The sequence below is a fragment of the Equus przewalskii genome, chromosome 3 (assembly GCF_037783145.1).
Source record: "Equus przewalskii isolate Varuska chromosome 3, EquPr2, whole genome shotgun sequence".
Taxonomy (NCBI): domain Eukaryota; kingdom Metazoa; phylum Chordata; class Mammalia; order Perissodactyla; family Equidae; genus Equus; species Equus przewalskii.
In genome coordinates, this window is record NC_091833.1 from 96,332,658 (window position 1) to 96,356,178 (window position 23,521).

At 35.0% G+C, this 23,521-nt stretch overlaps 1 long non-coding RNA gene across 2 annotated transcripts in view; it reads left to right on the plus strand.

Annotated features, from left to right (window-relative positions):
* LOC103557652 (uncharacterized) overlaps positions 1–21,131 on the plus strand; it is a 30,922-nt gene extending 9,791 nt beyond the window's left edge. Inside the window, exons 3-5 of one of the 2 annotated variants that reach the window (XR_011538229.1) lie at positions 17,457–17,545; positions 18,211–18,320; positions 20,976–21,131. This is a non-coding gene — a long non-coding RNA (uncharacterized lncRNA). The remainder of the gene's footprint in view (positions 1–17,456; positions 17,546–18,210; positions 18,321–20,975) is intronic. The other variant, XR_546542.2, reaches the window with a different exon arrangement.
* Positions 21,132–23,521: the final 2,390 nt, after the last annotated feature.

Sequence of the window (23,521 nt, forward strand, 5' to 3'; positions counted from 1 at the left end):
CAGGGTCGGTCAGTAATGGTCCTTACAGCTGAACTGGGTGACCGATTGAAATGCATTGCATCTCTAACTTTCTAGGTGTGGCCATGTGTCTATGTTTTTGTCAATGGTCAATAGCATGTATGAGTGAACCTGATGGGCATCACTCCCAAGACTGTCCCATATAAACTTTCCTTCCAGATTTCTGGCTCTCTTTTTCCCCATCTGTGGCTGAAGGGAGAGGACACTAAACACATTTCAGAGACTGGAGACACAAGATGGAAAAAACTTGGCCCTGTGTAGAGCAGAGCTCTGGCACCCTGGGTCCTCCTTCCTCCTACCCACACTGGATGATGTATTAAATGAGAAGTACATTTTTATTGTGATAAGCCAGTGAAATAAAAAAAATATATCTGTTACTGCAAATATTATTATTTGCCATTCTTTGATAAAGATGTGTTTAGATTTCAGCCTGGCAGAAGAGATACGTGGAGAGCATATATCTTTGAAAATTTGCCTAAAGCCCCAAATTCCAAATTCCTATGGCCCCAAATAGGCTTTGTTTTATCGAAGTCCCATAGATAGCCCTAGGAAGATTGGACAACAAGGTGGATATCAGTATAACCATGCTCATACGAATTGGTTTCCACCGTTCCTCTTTTAAAGATAGAAAGGAAACCAAAGGCAAATAAGAAAAGCATGCCCAAATGGCTCCTTGCCTCGAGGTACTAAGCAGAGAATGTCATGCATAATCACATAGGCAAGTCAAGAGATGATCTTTCACAGGACTTTTTAAATGTGGTTTTGAGAGCTACAGATGCTCTGTACAATTAGGACTTGGCCTCTATAAGGGTGTTTGAGGTTTGAGGTACCGCACTGTAAGAGGATGCAATTGGTCTCTACAAGATGTCTGAATAAACTCAGCAGGAAGTGTCCTTATCATAGAAGGCCACCTTCGAAAAGATCTTTCAAGGCCTCTGGGTTTTGGAGGTTCAGCCATTGAATGTTGGCTATAGTAGAAGCTGGGTCTATAGCTGGCGATAACATGGCAGATTCACAGAACTTAAAAAGAGAAGCATTAAATATAAATCACATGATACCATAAAATGTAAAATCCCTGAAGTCTCTTAAGAAGATGCTTATTATCTTCCATTTTCAAAGAAAGAAAGGGCAATGATTTCAAGAGAATTAACTCAAGGTTAACTCAATTAACTTAAATTAACTCAAATGTAAAGCTAGGAGACCTTCTGAAAAAGGAGTTTAGCATTAGATTCTGTGCCAACTGGCATAAATCAAGGTTTGGAAGATATCATCACCAAATCTTAATTTTAAAAACGAAATGAAGTGCAATGATTTTTTGAAAAAGATCAAAAATGTTTATTTGATATTAGTTAAGTAAATGTGTCAGAAATGAGGCTTATATTTTTACTAGGCTTCTATTTTTAAATGTCATCTTCATTATGGTAAGGGCTCACTAAAACTCATGTATTCTCATTTTAGAAAATTAAATTGAACCAGAAGAGCCAAGGGACAGAGAACTAAGTTTTGCAAGTAAAATTAATGTTCAAGAAATAAATGCATTTGACACTCTGTTTATTAAAACAGATAATCTATAGAATACATGGACATAATAATTATGTTAAGTTTATCTAACCAGACAAAATTCAAGTTAGAATTTGATTTCCAAAAATAATGTAAGGTAGTATGGCATAACTGGGTGTTTTTTGTTATTTAATATTCCGTAAAATATATGATACAACAAAAAAAGCAAATATCTGAAAATGAAGATAAAAGAGAGAAGACATGAGGGTAATTTTGAATAGGAAAAATGTCATAGTTTCAAGACAATCATTCCTTATTCAATTATGAAAACTGACCACGACTGTGATCATTTATCATGTAAACTTTTTTTATCAATCACTGTCTTTATGCTACTTAATTATATTTTCTACTGAAGTGGAGAAATTGACAGTTACACTTATAGCTACAAAGATATTCCACAGTGTTATTCTTTTAAAATGAGGCTTTTAGTTTTTTGTAAGAACTATGATAAAAATTATTACATCTTTTTTATGCCACCATATTTATCAAATGAGGAAATTATAATGACTTAAATTAGGAAAAAACAAGTCTTCCTACTTTTCAATTTTATTTTTGCAAGATTTGCAGCGTAAAAAATATTGCAACAAAAGCATTGCACATCCATTATGGTAATACGACTTGGCAGTGATTAGTTTATTCAATCAGATTATAATAAAAGTGTGAAAAAACTATGCAGTGGACCCAAATGAAGAAAGTCTACTTGTAAAGGTAACAAAAAAAAATATATTGCTTTCTTATTACCCATAAGCCAGCTACATTTTTCTTTTTAAAGGTCAATCAATGACAGCATGAACTTTTTCTTTTCCAATACTGAAAAGCAGCAATAAATTGCTTTCACAATACATGGTGGAACTGTATACTCTTGGATAAGTTTTAATTCCAAAAATCACAGTAAGTGACCTTCTTTATAATATCACTATTGTTTTTCTAGTTTCAAAGATAGTCTTGTGACAATATCCTCAAATTTTCACAATTCTGCTGTTTCTTGTCAAGTTGTCAGTCACAAAGTGAATTTACATTAAAGCAGATTTTTCTTCAAGAACTTTGAGTTAAAAGTTCAAATACAATTCAAAGTGATAGAGGGATGCATAAAATCTAAGTTGCATCATACAGAATTTTTTAATTAATATGAGTAATTGAATAGAACAAACATACATCTGATACGTTTAAACTTTACCAACTAGAGCTTGTAATATTCTATTTCCAATGTGCAGACTCATTCTTATTCCTTGGTCACATCCCATATCCTTTCAAATAACATGTGGTGAATGCAATTTGCAAGATTGATATTGCCCAATCAGCACTGACTATCTGGAGACACGCTGGAAAGGAAATTGCACACCACCTAGGTCAGGGTTGATAAAAGGTTTACAAAGGTAGTTTAGCTTATTTATTGGCAGATGCATAGTCCTTAAAGGAAAAGAATGTGAGCTAGACTCCCAACTAATCTTCTGGTAAGTTAATTTCCCCTAAGGTGAAATTGCTTTTGGGTGATTTTGATCAGCTTCTTTGAAAGTTTACCCCAGTGATTGTTAGATATTATCAAGCATCAGAATTGCTTACGGAACTTTGGGTTATAAAATAGATCTCTGAGCCACAAAGCTGAATTAATGAATCTAAAACACTGGGGTTGGGGGTGCAACATAAGGTTTTGGAAAAGAAAATCCCATTGCAGATTCTTCATTCACAAAATACTAAAATTACTGATTAAAAATTATAATAGAGTCATCATTATGTTTGAGTCATTTATTCATCTTCCTTTATATGCTCTGGAAACAAAAAGTCTGGAAGAATTTTTTTTGACTCCATTTCATAATCATACTTTTCAACTTATTAGGAAACGGACTTTGTGTGTGCCCCCAAGTTCAATGTCATCCTGGTTATGAGAGTGCTACAGAGAAGGAGAAGAACCAGTATAGGCTTTTGAGACAGATGGACTTGACATTTAAATCTTGATTCATCTATTTCAACCTGTATGAAATCTGGCAAGTTATTCAACTTCTCTGAGATTCAGTTTCATCAAGATAATAATAAAGTTTATCTGGTATAGTTGTCACGATAACTAAAGGAGATAATGCATAAAAATTATTAACACAATAACAGCAACTAATAGTCACTCAAAGAATAGTAAATTCCTCTAATATTTTATATTATGATTTTTTCTGCCCTTGGAAGTAGAGCTAATCATGCATTCCAGATTTAATATAAAAACATTTCATAACATAAAGTGTTTACTTCTTCCTTTCCAAATATCCATTTAGCTTAGTGCCTCACTTTCTGCAGGAATTTATTAAAATGTTAGCCTTTTAGTAAGAACTCCCTTAGCCATCCTATCCAAAATTGCACTTTACCACCTCCCTCTCCCTTTTCCATAAATTATCTTACTCCATATTTTTCGTCACTACCTAACAGTCTAAATATTTTCCTGATTTTGTGTGTTTAGTAATTCTCTTCTGCTTTAGAATATAAGTTCAGAAGAGGAGATATTTTGTTTATATTTATCACTGCTGAATTTGCAAGACCTAAGTGGATACTTGCAAATGATAATTACACAATGATATTTTTCTACGGAATAAAAATGGTAAATGAGAAATACAGCACGTGACAAATTGAAGGTCAGTTTGAGGGCCTGGAAGTCATAGTTTACATTGATCTATCAAGAATATCTTATAAACAAGTGCTTTTGCATCTGTTATGTCCTCGTGGATTGTCTGGAGGTCTTGTTAAAAATTAAGATTTTTATTCAACAAATCTTGTGGCACCTGAGATTCTGCATTTCTATCAAATCCAATTAATGCCAGTAGTGCTGGTCCTTGGACTTCACATTGAGTAGCATGATTACAAACTATTGCAGATCTATCAAAGGCAGAAGACAGTAAGAGAATTTTATAAGAATATGCAAGTCAATTGAAGACTGTTTTGTTGTCTTTCAAAAACATGTGTAGCTTTTGGTTTGAGTTAGGGTTTGGATTTTGTGGGGATAAATTCCATGTTATTTACACTAAGGCAACCTGTGAATGGGATAATGCTGCTGCTGGTTGCTGTTCTAATAATTCTTCGAATGCTGGGGTTCTGTGAGTGACATTGAATTTCTATTCTATTAGGCTTTAGCAGACAAAGATGTGGTCAAGTTGATTTCTACCAGCCATAGTTAACCACCCATCTGGGCATCTTAACCAGTCCCCTACTATATGCAATCTTAAAGACTGGGAAGTTCACCAAATGAGAGAAAGGATAGAGAGTATTTACAGGCTTCTAAACTCAAGAGCAAAAATTAAGGGGAAGAATGAAACAGAATATTTTGCTATTATGTATGTGATTCAGTTTGGGTGAAACATAAAAATGTTTTGTTGGTGGTTGTGAAACTCTAGTTCGAAGGTACATGACAAAATAATAAATTGTAAGGATGAATGTTAATAAACTTTGTAACAAGTTTCAAATCATTAGTATTTTAAACTCATTAAATTTAACCAAAATGGAAAATTACATACATAAACTTAAAATAAAGAACATAATGCTTTGAATTGTTTAACTTAAAGGAGAAAAAGACTAGACCATGACTACTTTTCACATTTTTGACATCCTGTGACAAAACAATTGTTCTGGGGAAAGGTAGGTAACGGGGCTTTTGAGCAACAATTGATTTTTAAGGTAGAATAAAGAGCCAATAATAATTAAGTCTAATATTTTTTCTCCTCTTTAATATTGATTTCCTTCATTATTGATTTGCTTTACCTAATAACTACTAAAGTATTTTGAGTTATTATTAGGTCGAGAGCATAGGTCCATAGGTAACCTTTAAAGAGCAAGCCACTTTATCTGCATCTGAAGTCTCCATGTATTTCCTGCAGGAGGCTTTGAATTCAACAATGCTGAGAAGATAGTGACATTTAGGAAATGCTGAAGGTTAATGTACCTGATCTTCCAGTGGAGTAGTATAGCAAAAGGAAGTTGGAATTCATACCCGAGATAAGAGAAAACATTAAAGTAGAAATAAGAAAGCATATGTGTTCCCTGGTACAATGTCACAAAACCAGCAAATATTATATTGCCTAATCTATTTTCATCAAAATACAAGCTTGTGTAAAATGAAGGGGTGAGGAGCCCTCATTCTCTGAGTTCCTTAGGGCAAACAGATAAGTCTTTCTATGGCACCCCACCAGTAGAATGAATCTATATCTACGTCCTCATATATCAGTTCATAACAGGATGATTTTGGAGGGAACAGAATAATTCCCTTGCTTTATGCCTTTATGTTCCCACCAGCTAATGGATGTCTAAGATTACATAGTCCACAGATACACAGCAATGAATGTACTGTATCCTTTCTGCTATGGAGTCAACATCCTTTTTGCTTTATCCTTCAAGCTCTGCACATAAGTAAAAGCGATGTTTTCGCAGTCCTTGGTCCCTTCTGAATTTTAGCTTTTCAAGCGCTACTTTTACATGTAGTAGCAGTGAGGTATCATGATGCTCAAACTCATATATGTAGGTTAACGTCTCATTCCATGCTTCCTTTTTGATTTTCTGGAAGAATGCTCACTGTCAGCCCTTCCTATTATTCTCTATGGTTGTGGTTGTGACATAGTTCTGCCATCTTAATGCCAAAGCCTAGGTGGGTAGAGATGATGAATGCACTGGCTTCTCTGTGGGGCTGTCTACACAGGCTGCTTTTGAGACATCCATAATCCTTATTGGCCTAATTCTTCATTTCCAGCCGCTCGTATATTTGTATTTGTCTCTTTGGTCAAACTCCTTTAGTCACCAAGCTTCACGTCAACATTGTTTATTTTCTCATACCTTACATAATTCCTGACATCCAGGAAATAAGTCATGTGTTCCTTGTATTCAGGGCACAACATATGACTTTTATCTATTTTTCTTCTTCATTTAGGAGAATCTTTAAACTTGGAGGAAAAGTTTTTCTCCTAGTTTCTTTAAGACTGTCTGGTAAATTCCATGAATTTCCCTCAGAAGTATCCAGCATAATCTCAAACATGAGTTTAGGTGTTTGGAACTAAATTTCTCCTGGAGCAAGAAAGCTTGTGTTTGCAGTCTACTTAACTGGATGGAAGAGACATGAGAAAATAATGGCAGAAAAATAATTTAATATGGTATTATACAACACTATCTGTAATGTAAGTTTTATCAATTATTTTGTTTGTATTTTCCCTTCTATCGTTGAAATTTGTGGTCATCATGAAGTAATCTCTGTGTGCATACTATCTTTCATTTTATCCATTAATCACTAATTAATTTTATCCATTAATAATTAATTAGTATTGTTAAAAGATAAACTGAGGCACATTAAAGTTTTCAAGAGTTTTTCTGAGCATACATCAATTTGAATCAGGCAGTGTCAAAACAAACACGGTTACGAGTACTCCACTGACGGTTGCCAAGGGAGAGGTTTTAACAGAAGAGACATGGAAGCAAAGAAAGGACATTGTTTGATTGGCTATAGCTTAAGCATTGTCTTATTTGGGAAAGGCTTGTTGGTTGTTTGTGATTCATTTTTCTTAAGTTTTATTTTCTCAGATTTAAGTGCACCAACTTTGTTGGTTTGTAAACTGGCCCCCGTAAACGGAGGGCAAGGAGAAACCAAAGAAAGAAGTTGACCACTCCACATTGGTAGGTGATAGATTTAATGGTTTAATAAGCAAGGAAACTTACATATGAGGCTTGTCTTTGGGTGACTGCAAGATGAGTAGATCTCCACCCCTGTTCACCAGAGTCTTAAAAGTTTACATAGAGCGCTTACCTGGGTTCAGTCGGGTATTTTGTCCAGATGGTCTCAACAACACATTGCTGTCTCAAGGCTGTGTCCCTGAAAATGGATCAGACTGTGGGAACAGCAGGCAAAGCATACATTCTAAGGGCCAGGGAGGGGGTGAGGAGCCTCCAATTGCCCAGGTCCATCTTGGGGGTCAACCAGTGGTAATGTCCTCTTTATGACCTCCTCCAAAAGACTTTGACTTAAGTTTTAGTTTGCTTACATTGGCTACCAATGAGTGAGCCACCTCAGTATAATGGCATCTTTGTTTAATTACATTAAAAGTAGCATTTATTCCTTACATCTACATATCTCTCTCTCTCTATATATATATATATATTTTTAAGGAAGATTAGCCCTGAGCTAACTACTGCCAATCCTCCTCTTTTTGCTGAGGAAGACTGGCCCTGAACTAACATCCATGTCCATCTTCCTCTACTTTATACATGGGACACCTACCACAGCATGGCTTTTGCCAAGCTGTGCCATGTCCGCACCCGGGATCCAAATCGGCAAATCCCGGGCCACAGAGAAGCGGAACGTGCGAACTTAACTGCTGCGCCAGCAGGCCAGCCTCAATATATTTATATTTTTATCTATAGAAATCTACTTAATCACTGTACATGGAAAAATTTTGTATAAATTTAATCACTTTTAAACCTCTTGTTAATCTACATTCTATTCATTCTATCTACAGTGTTTGCCACTGACACCAAAAATCACGAAGTTCCATAGGCTCCTATTCAAGGTGATGAACTAAAGTTCTCATACCCAAGATGAGAGAATATTAATCCTATTGATCATATTCTGGACTTACATTGGGTCATGTTTGTTGAAGAGTAGACTTTCTGTTCATTGTCACACACATGGTTTGTGACAGTCTCTAGGCCTGTCTTCCCTATAACATCTATGCTACAGAAATGGTAAGTGGAAAGTTTCAGGAGCAATCTCAGCTTTGTTCTATGCTGCTTCCTTCTTGAACATGTCTAGAATAATAAATGCTCTAGGTATAAATCACAACCACATGCACATATGGCACTAAGTTCAGGAAACCAATCTTCTTTTCTAGTATTCTTTATTTATCATCTTTTACTGGCTTGATCTCTTGACCAAAATGACTAGAGAGTGAATGGTTAATTTTGGTAGGAAGTGTTCACATACAAATCAGTGATCTGTTTTTATTTTCCAGAGAGCTCTTCACTTAAATTTTATTATTGAATGCGGGTTCTGAGAGAGAACATTCCTTTTTTCTAATCGTTGTTCTTTAACTTCCTTAAGGACCTTATAAGAAAGGGAGACGGCTAGACCAAGGTGCATTTGGGCTTCCCTCAATCTTGCAAAACTATAGAAAGTAAATACTCTTAATGTTTACACAAGTAATATCTGGATCTTTCATTCCTACTAACACTTGACTTTTGATGAAAGAGCTGCTTTTGATAGAGTTGGATGAGTTTCCCCAGATATCAACTCAACTCAAATATTTTCTTACTCTTTATCGTATTCAGTTACAACAAGGGCCTTCTTTTAGTTCTTGAATCTACAACGCTCCTCTTACTACCGGCCTCATGAACATGATATTCCCTCTTCCTGGAATGTTCTTTACTTCCTTTGTTGACTATTTAGTTCCTATTTTTCATTCTTTTGTCTCTTGATCCAAACATTATTTCTTAAAGAAATTCTTTTATGCCCTCCCCAATCAGGCCATGCCCTTCTTTAGGCAACTCAACGGAGTTGCCACTTTACATCTGTTTGCATGGCTATTGAATGAATGCATGCCACACCCAGGAGGCTACAAGCTTCAGGAAGTCAGACTCATGCCTGCTTTTGTTCATCGTTGCACCTCCAGACCCTATCATGGAGTCTGACATGTAGTGAACATCAACGAACATTTGAAGAAATGAATTATTTTCTGTTAGCACATTGTATGTCCTTTTCACACAACACTTAGTTTATCCTGATTTTTATTGTACTTCTTTTTCACCTGTTACATGTTGTCCTCCTATTTTTATTCCAGCTTCCTTGAAGACCCTGAATTTTGTGTACATTTCCTCATGGAACCTGGTACAGTACCAGGTTGTAAGTTCATAATACAAATTTATAGTACATAGAAATATTCCTTTTTAATAATTTACTGCTTATATATTTTATGTAAATTTTATTAGAGAAATATAGTGACATTTATATGTTTAATATCATGCATCACAATGAAAGTAGCTCTACTTAACTTCAAATCTTTAATTATTTAAGATAAAGCATGAGCAACTATTCTTTGTTAAAGCACTATAATTTTGCATAGTAATATGACATAAAATGATATTTCTTTTGAATCAGAAGGTGATAGAACAATGAAAAAATGAGGAATTATTTCTTTGGGACTTATAAAATTAAAACTAATTAAGGAGTTGGACTTAGCTGTGTAGAATGTATTAAAACAATTGATTCAAAGTGTCTGCATCACAGTAATTCATATATAAATAGGAATCTGGTTTTTGACAAGCAGCTTAACAATGGCAAGGGAAATCAAATTTCTAATTGTAGTGTCTTATATTGTACTATTAGATATTTGAATACATCCATTGATTTTTTTTTTAATAATGCTAACAGTTAAAGTGGAACACAAAAATTGCAGGTAAAAACATGACTCCTTAAAATGGTCTAAGGTGATCTCTGAAAATGTAGAAGCTGAGTAGTAAGTGCAGAGAGAGGAAGTAAATTTTTAGAATTGTCTGTCTACTGCATCTTTTGAACCAGCATATGAGCTTAAAAATTTTCTTCTCTTTACATTTTACTTACATAGTTTATTTATTTGTTTACTTATTATTATTTTTATTTTGCTGGAGAAAATTTGCCTAAGACCACTAGGTTTTTTGCTTATTGATTTGCTTGATGCAGAATTAAAAATGTCTGTGGAATAGGGTGAGAAATGTGTCTTAAGACGTATTCTTATTCTGAAGGCCCTGACCCCAGTGTTCATTCTCCATCCTGGATATTGGTGTGGACACATGCTTGCAATCTCCCCAAGGCTCAAACCAAGAATGAGATGAGTATGATAGCATGGGCTTCTTACCTCTTCATCTGCCTTCTTGACTCTTCTCAATTCCATAGGAGTAAAAAAGGATTTCCTCCTTCTCCCACGTTCGTCTTTCCATGGGTGAGTTAGCAGAACCTTTAAGACACAGACTGGCTGACATCTTGACAATGCTAATTTTGTTCATTTGAAAGTTAAACTTAAGCATTCACCTTCTGCTTTATTCAGGATAAATTGTCCTAATAAAATCTTTTATCCTCAGTGGCGGATGATTCCTTTGAAAACTAGAATAATCTTCATGAGGACAAGGGTTTTGTCTTGGTCACTGATTTAAAAATCTTCTTCATCCACCAAGTATGGTAGAGACTTCTAGTGCTCACATGTACCCTGTTCCCATACTGGGCACATTCATTCCCCACACCCCCAGGCATGGCCAAGTGACTAGTTCATGCCAATTTCTGTAGACAAAAGTGATGTGTGTCTATTCCATGTGAAAATATTTATTGGTTGTATAAGACCAGTGTTCATTACCCTGCTTTGTCAATCATGAAGAGAGGCTTTTGTTGAGATGATGAAGTTACAAGATTAACAGCCTGAGCTGATGCATCATTACACAGTGGACAGTTGCCTGAACAATTTGCATAAATGAGAACTAAACTTTTGTAGTGTCAAGGCCCAAAGATTTGGAGATTTATTGTTGTTTTGTTACTGTTTTCAGAATGGCATGACTGGGTTCTCCATTCAGAGTATCATGAGGCTGAAATTATGGTGTTGACCAGGCTGAGTTCTCATCCAGATGTTCTGGAAGAAAATTCACTTGAAAGATCATTCTTGCTGAAAGAATTCAGTTTCTTGAGGCTGCAGTACTAAGGTCCCTATTTCTTTGCTGACTGTTAGTCAGGGTCACTCTCAGCTCCAAGAGGTTACTACATTCTTATCCATGAGGCCATCTCCATCCTCAAATCACCAATGGTGCATCAGATATGTCTTGCACTTTGGATCTCTGAATTCCCTTTTCTCTGACTTTTAGATGTAGACTCAAAGGCCCATGTGATTAGATCAGGCCCGTCTGGAGAATCTCCTTTATAATTAACTCAAGGTCAACTGATTAGTAACTTTAATTACCTCTACAAAATCTCTTTTGCCATATAATGTAATATAACCAAAGGACTTATATCTCCTCATATTCACAGGTGCCACCACAGTCAAGGGAATTGACCATTATATAAATAGGTATATGTAGGTATAGATTCTATAAGAGAGAAGGTCTTTGGGGTCTTAGAATCTTGCCTACCACAAAGTACTTGAAGATGTTTTGTTGGAAGAGTAAACGAGTGAATAAGGAAAGAGTTGGTGTATGGCCATGTACAAAGAAATCCAACAGAGAAAGCACACATGCAGATACACACAGACACACACAAACACAAACACATAATACATATAATATGCCATTAGAATGATTACTGAAAAATAATTTTGTGCTAAGTAATATTGCATAGAAACTCCTCAGAGACATTTTACAGTTAATTTGAGGACATAAAATCATGTGAAGTTACATCATAGTGCTCTGTGCATCTAATCTTGAAAACTAACTCATCACACTCTTTTGACATGACTTCTTAATCATCTGCTCACCACTTTATTCCTAAACCTTAGCACATTGTATTTATTGGATAAATCCTGTTTAATTCTTGTAAAGCCTTGCCTTGTTGCCCTCTTTCCTCACTTCTACGACTTAATCTCTTCTATTATTAGGTTCTCATATTATACTGCAATTGCTTCAAGAGTGCTATTTTTATTCTCTCACATAGGTTATATGATCTTTGAAGGCAAATATTATTTCTTTTTTTTTTCCCCCTTTAGTTTCTATAGCATCTAGCATTGTCATTAACAAATAGGAAGTATTTCCTAGAGATTTGTTGTTTGGTGGATCACTGAACAAGATGTATTTAACACAGCAAATTTTATGGATCAAGATAATTAGTAGATAAAATGGTATGTAAGTTGTTAATTATGGAATAAAATGCAGAATTGATAAGAGAAGGTAGAAAATTTGTATAGGCTAAAGTTATTAAGAAAGAGATTTTGTAGGTGTGTATACAAACCTATAAATCAGATTTTGTAGGTGTGTATAGAAACCTATAAATCAGAGAGAAGCACATCTTTTTTTAAAGTTATCCATTTGAAAAAACTCCCTGTGCTCAAAGCTGGAAAAATTAAAGGGAAAAAACAATTAATGCAATATTGGAGTCTAACTCAAAGCATAAAACAAAACTACATGAGTCCATATTGATATAAATGAATGATTGAATAAATAAATAAATGGAGAAAAGGGACAATCTTCTTTACAGGGCATTGCTAAATAACATACATAGGTATTCTCCCCTTTTATGAGTTGGCATTGAATTCCCTCCTACTTGAGTATGAGTTGGACTTAAGGACTTCTTTTGCATACTATGCAAAGGAAAAACATAGTAACTTTATAGCAGACAACCTAGAAGACACTACTACAACCAAGTAATCAAGGTGAGCATCACTAATAGTAAGTCATGTTAATATCATATACCCCAGTATAATGCGGTGAGGGGGGACTTTACCTCTGATCTTCTGCCCACAAACGTATAACACCAATCTAATTGTGAGAAATTGAAGGACAACATTTTTCAAAGTAAATTATCAGTGTTCTTCAAATTCTCAAGGTCACTAAACACATGGAAAGATTGATGGACTGTTATAGATAGAAGGAGAACAAGAAAATATGAAAATTAAGTGCAATGTGGTATCCTGATTTGAATCCTGGAATAGTAAAGGGACATTCTTGGGAAAACTGGTAAAATCCGAATGAAATCTGTAGTTTTGTTAATACTAATGTAGTAACGTTATTTTCTTAGTTTTGAAAAATGTATAATGGTTGTGTAAGATGTTAACATTACGGGAAACTTGTTGAAGGGTATATGGAACTCTCTCTACTCCGTTTTGCAACTTTTCTGTAAATCTAAAATTATTCCAAAATAAAAAGTTTACTAAAATTTTTTATATATCTATAACTAAATATATCTATATATTATAAAAATATATATTTTCCATCTAACTCAGGAAGTTTCCATCCCAAACTCTAACTATGAAGGTCTTTAGTTAACATTCTTTTTTTTTTTTTTTGGAGGACGATTAGCCCTGAGCTAACATCTGCCACCAATCCTCCTCTTTTTGCTGAGGAAGACCAGCCCTGAGCTAACATCCATGCGCATCTTCTTCTACTTTATATGTGGGATGCCTGCCACACCATGGCTTAATAAGTAGTGTGTAAGTCTGTGCCCGGGATCCGAACTGGTGAACCCCGGGCCGCCGAAGCAGAATGTGTGCACTTAACCACTGTGCCACCGAGCCATTCTTAATTCTGAAAAATTACCTTCTTATGTAGTAGGTAAGTGTGACTTTGACAACAAATGGAAGCAGACACTCCATAAATGCTTATTGCTAATCACATAGTTTATGGTTCTTTGTTCATGAAGACTCACTCAAAATGTCCCCTCAACAAAAGGAAATGAACACACACATAAACACGTATGCATACCCACAGAGTTAAATTAACATAACACAGAGGAAGAGCAGGAGCCCTGACATCAGGCTCCCTGAACTAGAATCTCAATTTCTCACAGCAGCAGTGTACTCATAGCAAGATATTTCTCGAAGTCCCAGGTTCATTATCTGTTAAATGGGGATAATAATATTTCTCACATCACAGCATTGTTCTGAGACATCAATGGGATAATACATGTAAAGTGCTTAGTATTGGCACATGGTAAGCACTCTTTCAATGTTTAGACATTAATATAATCATTTTTGGCATCTAATATGGGTCTACCACGAAAACACAATTTTCCATTTCCTCGTAGATTAAGAGTGGGAATTGATATGCATTTAGCAACTACTAAGTGTCAAGTACTATTCTAAATAAATTCTTGTTTAGTTCTTATTTATTTCACAAAAATATATATTGGTATGTCCTCCTTATATGCATGGGAATAGTTGCTTAGACAGTTTGAGCAACTTAGCAAAATTTAGAACAGTATTAGAGAATGGAGCTGGATGTTTAATTTGGCCTACTTAACTCCAAAAACCATGTTTACAATGGCAAGTTTCTTTCAGTGGCAATTTTCTTTATTTATGAGTCCAAGGTAATTAGGTTAAATGAAAAATAAGAACGCATAGAACCATGACTGGCATATAGAATACCCTCTTAATAAATATTTGTTTGTATTTTTAATTCATAACTGTTATTATAGCCCAAGGAGAAAGGATCAAATTATTTTTATATTAAACTATATTCCTATCTGATGAAGTAGACTTTCAGCTCCATAAATTTGTTTCAAAAATTCTTAAGATTTCTAATTATCTTCATTGTCTTGTTTTGTTGTATTACCAATAGCTTTGGGGGTTGCATTCTTGTCATTTACTGAATTCTATCACTTTTAAAAATCTAATTGTATTATATCCATAAAAAATTTAAAAATACACAGCAGAAAGCATAAAGACGTTTAGAGTAAAAGACAATGAAATCTTTATAGATGATGAAAAATAATTTTTCCCAAAATAAACTTTATCTTATAGAAATAAGAAAATATGCCACTAAATATATGATTTGTGTAGCATACATATCATAAATAGCAAGAGTATTTAGAAAGAATGGAAAATATTTTAGTGATAAAACTTAGTTGTTTTGAGAGTGTATGCAAGGTTTGCAAGCTTGTGCTACAGGGCGGCAGAAGAGGCAGATAGGACCTTAGGAGAGATGGATCTCTGGAAGTCCTTTCCAGCTCCCAAATTCTCAAGTGCTGTGTATGATTGGATAGCTCATGTTTTTTCAAGCATTCTTTCACAGGGCTTCAACAAGGATAGTATTCGTATAGGTAAACTCATGTTCCTCAGGATCTGCTGCTCCCTTCCAGTGTGCTCCTGGGTTATCATTGGAGTTCACAGAGTTTCTCTCTCGTGTGATCAAGGACAAGTCCTTCATCCACAACATAAAAGCCGCTGTTTTCTTCTTCTGCTTCTCAGGCTCCCTCTGGAGAGATACGGTGCTGAAATGTAACTCCCTGTTAAGCCCACCAGTGGGCACCGTGAGTGAACTCTTCAGCCTCTGCTAAAGACAGGCTGTGGGTGAAAGTTTCCATCAGTGTTTTGTGTTATACCTTATCATGTGAGAACCATACTATTCATGCCACTGACACCCTATAGTCTATTACTCAAACTGTCATTTAGCTTTTAGCCAGTTTTGTACTTCCCCCAACAAACTTTTGTCTCTTCACTTCTCATGACTCAAACATAAGGTCAAGACTGGGGAGGAAGAATTTATATAAGACATTCTGTACAAACACACAGATGGCTTTCCTAGGTAGGGGGCACTATTAACTGAAAGACATTTTTGTTAATTTTTCGTGTATGTGAGAGCCAGGAGGAAACTGAATTGCTCTGTGTAAAAAAAAATAAAAAATTAAAGCATTTACAAATTTGAAGTGCTCAGGAAAAATCTTGGATGAAAATCAAAGGAGAGAAAGAGGAGGCGAGAGGAATCAAGAAATATGTGACTGTGGAAAATAAACCGGTAAATTCTTTATTTATTTTAAGGTTTGTAATAAAAACATCCCTTCCCTGTTTCCCAGATAAAACTACAGAAAGTAAGCATTACTAAGCAGTGTTTTGGTTAGTGGGTTTTTAGGGAGAACCTGAAAAGCTATTGAGTGTTAAACCAAGGCATAAACAAGGGACTGAGGCACACAGGAGCTACAGAGAGAGGATAATTGATACCTTTTTATAAAAATGACAAGTATAAGAATCACCCATCTTCTCCAATAAATAGGGTTTTATTATCAGGTCATCTGTGTCTTCCTAACTCTCTTCATTTTGGATGCATTCAATAAGAGGAACTCCTCAGTCCCGTCTTTAAGTAGATTTCTGGATATCTGTCCAGTCATGTGTACAATCGAAGGTCCAAAGGTAAGCCTTGTCCAAAGAAACAAATATATAATATTAACAATTATAAGTTTGAATAGTGTGGTTCATGGCCAGTGTTTCAGGTACTTCTCCCATAGAATAAATTTTAAAATACATAAATATTTATTTTTACGCTTTACATCTCTTTATATTACAGGTTTTTTTTTTTTTTTTTTTTTTTTTTACCAAAAAAGCAGTAATAAAAATAATGGACGAATACAAAATCCACAAAGGTCTGTTTTCACAGAAGACAGTACTTGGACCCCAATTTAGAAAAGTCAATACTGTTTGTTTTGTTTGCTTGTTGCTAAATAAAATAGCTTTAAGTGTTTGGGGATTCTCTTTTTGTCTTTCAGAATAGGCAGCTGTACCACAGAATTAAGAACAAAAAAGTACCCAGTTTCATACATTCTCAACACAATGGGGACCAGAAAACATTAGAGAATTGGGGACTCTTCCCATAAAGATAGTGGCTGCTCTTAAGGCACCTACCCATTACCCTTTGTTGTAAGAGACTTTGGGCCCTGAGAAGGGTGATGGGACCAGACAAAGGACAAGGAGAATCTACATAACCTTCAGTGAAGAATGGAGAGATGTCAAGCATCTCGTCAGTCTCCCTGTGTTTAAACACCTTCCACAGGCAAAGCATTAGTATCTTGACAGCATCATCCAGAGAAACAGTGTCAACCAGCAGAGGGAGGACCACAAGCCTTACCTGTAAAGTGGCAACACACTTACCTCTTTTCTTCTTTCCTCCCCACCACAGTACGTGGAAGACACTGAACCTTGAGGAAAGAGGACATAAGTAATATCTTAGGCAAATCAAAGATAGACTGCTCTCCCTTCTTCCCTCCGTTCAATCAGCTGCTGCTCTGAAGGATTTCTGTGAGGAAATAAGACTTCAATTAATTCATCATCTGAGGTTCAATAGACAACATCTGAGCTTTTCCTGTGCTTTTCCTTCCCATCTCAGTGTTAGCTTTCTTTATTCCATGGTTGTAAGATATTATTTCTTGATTTTTCCTCTTCTCAACCACTGTTTCAGTATCCTCTGCTTCTCCTTGACGCTCTCACTTTTGCTAGGGGTTCCTGTTCTGACCATCACCTGGTATTCCTGGACACATCTCTCAGTGGAACACTGCTCCATCTGCAGAAGCTGAAAGGCTGATCTGGTACAGACACATCACCCTTCTCCTCTATTTTCTTATTTTTTTATTCATAACAAGTTCATCACTCAAGAAGCTTTGTGTGCATTTCCTATTGATTTTTGAAAGATTACAGTAACTTAATAAACTGCTTACAAAAAATTTAAAAATTCATTCCAAATAATTTTATAAAAAATTTAAATTATAGGCAATATGATTATAATTCTCTTAAAGGCAAACACCTTAGGAGATTAGAATAGAGGTTTAAGTAGTGAAATAATATGATCAGATTTCATTTAGCAAGTAGAACTTTAGTAACAGAGAAGTATAAGAGTGAAGTTAATGAAAATAATATAGAAGGTGCATATTACCAAGTCATCAATACGTCAATCAGTACATTGTAAGAATTTGTTACTGGTACATATTTTTTAAAATATCTCATGAAAACTAAAAGCTGTATACTTAGAAACATGCAAAAAAAATCACAATTTCAAGGTTGCATCAATCTCTTTTTTCCATTGAAATTAACGAGGACGCCTTTCTCTACAAGTAGGAGAAAACACAAAATTAATATAGTTTAAATAGTAAGAAAAATTCATTACCATACTGAACATTAAGTTCCAAGGTTGGTGATACAGTCAGTCAAAATATCACTATGGACATTAGTACTTTTTCTTTTTTTTCCCTGCCAGCCTTGGCATATCTGTTTGCACTTGGACTAGTCCTCTTCACGGGCAGGAGATAGATTCGTCAGTTCCCAGAACAGCATATAGAGCTGACAGGGTCCAGCTAGAGAACAATGGTGAGTTTTCTTTTACCAGGGAAGAAGATTTCTTAGAACCATGCTTCCTCTCCTCCAGACAACTTCAACTCATGTTTAGTTGCTAGGATTGGTTCATATATCTGTTCCTAAATCTAATAGAAGAGGAATTAAATTTTCATTATAGAGTTAGGATGATCCATTTTAGCTGTGCTAAAATTTCTACAAAATTGAGACACTGTCAGCCAAAAACAAGGAAGAAATAACTATTAAAATTGAATTGGCATCCAACACTTACTGTTAAGCCATATAAAGACTGAATATTTTGGACACTAGTTTAAGAAACCCCTGGCAGAAATTCTAAGTAAAATCATTGGAGTCCATACTTGGACAGCATGCAGAAGAAAACCCACATTTAAGGGATAAGCACAGAAAGAGAAATGAGACAAGGGGATTAATAAAAAATAGAGTGATGAAAGGAAATTGGATGGAATAAGATCTCTCAACTTCAAGGTGAAGAGAGTTTTAAGAAGAAAGTGGTCAAGTGCTTTAAATGCTTCAGATATAACAATAAATATGTGCAGAAGGAAGGTTCTACTCAAATACTGCCACATAAATAAAATGTTCCTTTCCTCACATTGTTGGAGGTAAGAATTTTCACCTCCTAACTACCAAAAAAATATTGACTCTTTATCAGTAAGGCAACTTTACCCACTACTCTACACTTCATATTTGGTGTCACATACATCCCGGTAATGTCCAACTTGAAGATTTACTTCCATGGTTGGTCAAAGCAGGAACGCTATCTTTTCTTTTTTATGCTTATTTAAATGCCAATCATTTTTCAGTGACTATTGTGAGTCACACTTCTCTGTACACCAAAGCCCACATGAGTTGCATTTCTCAGTCAAACTTTCTTCAACCACTGCAGACCACATTATTCTCTCCAGGGTAGCATAGAAGATGCAAATTTAGATGAGACTGACCTGTTTTTTTTTAAAGATTTTATTTTTCTTTTCTTTCCCCTTAGCCCCTCAGCACATAGTTGTATATTTTTAGTTGTGGGTCCTTCTAGTGTGGCATGTGGGATGCTGCCTCAGCGTGGCCATGTCCGCGCCCAGGATCCGAACCAGTGAAACCCTGGGCCGCCGAAGCATAGCTTGTGAATCCAGCCACTGGGCCACGGGACCGGCCCCGAGACTGACCTGGTTTTGAACCTCTCTTTTGATGACTTTGTGGTCATATTCAGGAATACATTGTCCTGGTCTGAATTTCTTCGTTTCAAAATTCTTCTTTCATCGGAAGGCTCTGTTACAGATTCAAGTTACATACTGCAAGTAAAGTGCTTGGTACAATGCCTCATAGATAATAAGCTTTCAATAATGTTCATTAATAAACAAAATGCAGTGTGTTTAAGAAGAATTTACCACTTTCCGAGTCTCTATTATTTATCTTCCATTTCTTTCAAGCCTTCATGATTACACTCACAAGTGAAAGTTCACCCCTCCAGTTGGGATATATGGATCAGACAGATAAGGGAAGTGATTCTCATATTTCATTGTGTGCAATAAGCACATAGGGACTTGGTTAAAATGGAATTTTTTTGGCTGCCCCGTGGAGACTTTGATACAGAATGATCGTGTTTGTGACTAGAAAATGTACGTTTAACACATCCAAGTGATTCCAATCAGGCAATCCATGGATGTCATACAGGGAAGTAGCATCCTACAGATGAATGGGATAGGGAGCATACGTTGATAAAAACTTGGTTAGAGGGATAAAACAATGAACTCAGAAGTTTTCAAGTTATACCATGTTATAAGCTGCATAGTCTTGAAGTTATTACTTAAAAGAAGTATCAAGAAGATAATATCTCCCCCTCATATGTGAAATTGATTTGTATATTCTAAAATGTTAGGTAAATTTGAGTTCATGTAATCCTAGCCTCTTTGAAGAAAATCCTAGTTTTCTTTGCATCACCCAATAGGACTTGTAACATAGTAGATACTCAATAATGATCTATTGATTTACCATCGCAACTAAAGTGGAGAAATTTCTCTTAAAAATAGTTCATATTCAAGTGTGATCCTATTCCAAATCCGAAGCATGTATATTGTGTAAATATTCCTGGGTAAAATGATCCTTGAATGTAAAGTCTTTAGTGGTTTGCTTGGTTTCCTTTATAAATGTGGAGTAATAGCCTTTCCAACTCTTCTCTAAAATATTAATGACCATTTTTACAGGTTTTCTTAACCAATCATAGAAGCAAAGACACTACAAAGTTAATATAGTGCGTAGGTCATACATTCCCTCCTGGAACACATTATTCCCTGCCTTACATTTGTTTAAATCTCTAGGGCTACATTTTTCCAATAATGTGCATGGATAGTTCCATTATCATCCAAGGTAGTTGAACATTAATGAATCACTCAGCATAAGAAGAATAATGTTCCATATCTTTCTGCGTTTTCTAGGAATTCATCTAATAGTATTTGGGTAAGTATAAAAGAACCTACCTTGAATAGTCATTCTTATTTTTGGCCTGGCTTGCCTGTATGCATTAGAATGTAAGGCACTATTAAATACATTGGATTTTTAAGATAGCTTCTCCATCTGAGAAATATGGATTCTCATTATAGTGTTTTCTTTGAATTGAACAGTTAACATTGATATATTTTATTTTCTCTTTCTCAACAGCACTATGTATGGAAGTCACATAAAAGGAAGCAAGTTAAAATCTCTGGGAGTCAAGACAAATGCAGCTGAGGAATGGAATTTGTGTTTAATTAACTGGGCAGAACTTCTTGATTTACAGCACTCTATAATATTAAATAAGATCATTTTAGGAAATAACTACCATTGCAGTGTTCCTTTACTTAAAAAAAAATTTTTTTTCCTTCTTTTAGGAAGATTAGCCCTCAGCTAACATCTGCCACCAGTCCTCCTCTTTTTTGAGGAAGACTGGCTTGAGCTAACATCCATGCCTATCTTCCTCTACTTTATATGTGGGACGCCTGCCACAGCATGGCTTGCCAAGCAATGCATAGGTCCACACCCGGGATCCAAATCGGCGAACCCCAGGCTGCTGACGTGGAATGTGAGAACTTAACCGCTGTGTCACCAGGCCAGCCGCTGTTCCTTTATTTTTTGACAGGCTGTGATGATGAGTTCCCCATGTCATACACACATCAACATATTCTTTGAAGAACAATGGTCTGTGAAATTTGGTTGACCAAAGAATGCAGCTTCCTAATCTTTGCTAATGTGAGAGTTTTCCAGATGCCTCATGGAGATCAAGAGTTCTCACTCCACAGAAATTTGGAAGTTTTTTGCAGCAAGAATATATTTACACATCTTTTGCGATTGGCATACTTTGAGGGTAGCTCTGAAAGATTCCTTCTTCCTGGTATTCACACCATTGTATACTTCCTTCTTTTTGAGTGTGAACTAAACCTAATGATTTTCTTTTAATAAAGAAAATATGACAGAGGTGATGGGATGTCACTGCCATTTTATTGGTTCTCTTTTGCCTGATCAATCTCTGTCACTTGATCAATTTGATGAAGCCAGTTGTCACATTATGGGATGATTTATGAAGAAACTTTAGGGCAGCCTTCTGTCAACAGCTGAGTCCTATAGTTGAAAAGCCCAGGAGGAACTGAATCATACCAACCAGCACATGATTGAGCTTAGAAGGGAATTCTCCCCCAAGAAAGCCTTGAGATGACTGTAGCATTGTCCAAAACTTTGACAGCAGCATTTTGAAAGATTCAGGGCTAGTGGACCCAGCTAAATCATGCCCAGATTCCTGACTCACAGAAGTGTGAGATTATAATTATTTGTTGCATTAAAACACTAACTTTGGGGATAATTTGTTATGTAGCAATAAATAACTAATACACTTCCATATCACTGGTACTGTTCTATATCCAAATAAAACAAAGTAATAGAAAATATGATTCACTTTATAATCTTCCTTTCTACTAAATGCTATATCATCAATTAAAGTATAGACATTTTATGTATTTTCAAATTGTAGTATTTGGATAAAATATCTATATTTATCACAATGATTCTACTTTCCTTTAATATATTTTGTGTTAAAGAATATTGAAACATAGAAAAATTTTTAGATGTCCTCTTTGTTGACATTTCCTAAAATTCAGTCTATATGACGCTAAACAACCAGTTGTTTACAGCATGTGTATATGTGTACCAGATGTGGAGTTGGGGAGAAATTAATTATTTTATATTTGTAAGTCCTTTAAAAGTCAAAGGCGTATAAATTCCCCATGATACTGTAAGAACATACTAAATTTGTAACGTATTTTTACAAAGATTTTAATTTCAGAAATAACAGAACTCTGAATGTAACCAACATAAAACATATAAAATGCTATAAAATAGTAATGACATTTTAAATACATACTCACATGCACACAGAGGTAAAAATAATTTATTTAAAAATTTCCAAATGTAATCTATCAGCATTCTCATCCAGGGAAGATTCCGTAATGCAGAATATTATTGTTTACACAAATATAAATACTATTAAATTTAGATAGGATTTATGACTTTTTAATTATTCTTGAATGTTTTATTTGCTGTGCTAAGAGAAAATCAATATCATTAAAATGTTTATTGAAGTCTATTCAAAAGGACATTCCATAGCACTATTTTATTCAGCTAGCTTATATTAATTTAAACACACTGCTATTAAAATAGTAATAAAATAAATGAGCTAATTGTATAAAGTATCAGAAATTTTCTCTTATTAATTATAATACAAATGTACTGAAAATGGACTCTAAGAATTCTCAAAAAGATACTTTGCAATAGTCTAATGTGAAATAAAGACGAATTAGTTCTGATGTTCACATCCAGATATTCAGAACTCTTTGTTTTCTATATTTTGTTTTGTGTTATCAAAATATGGCATTGTCGGAATTTGTCTAAAGAATTAACTAACAATATTTTAATTAGAGAAAAATACTTTGAACTATGTCTATAATTAGCTCCTTAATGTAAATCTTGTAATAATCTTCATTTTGAGAATTAATCATTTTTAAATGGTAGCAGACAACTTTTAAAACATTTGCCACTTAAGTCTGAAGTCAGGGTATTGTTTGGGAGAGAGAGTCTTTACTCCTTATATAAAAGTCATTTCTAAGCACATTGTAAGATGGTCCAAATTTTTTTTGGAAACTCTTCCCACTGCATCATATGTTGATTTTATTTCACTA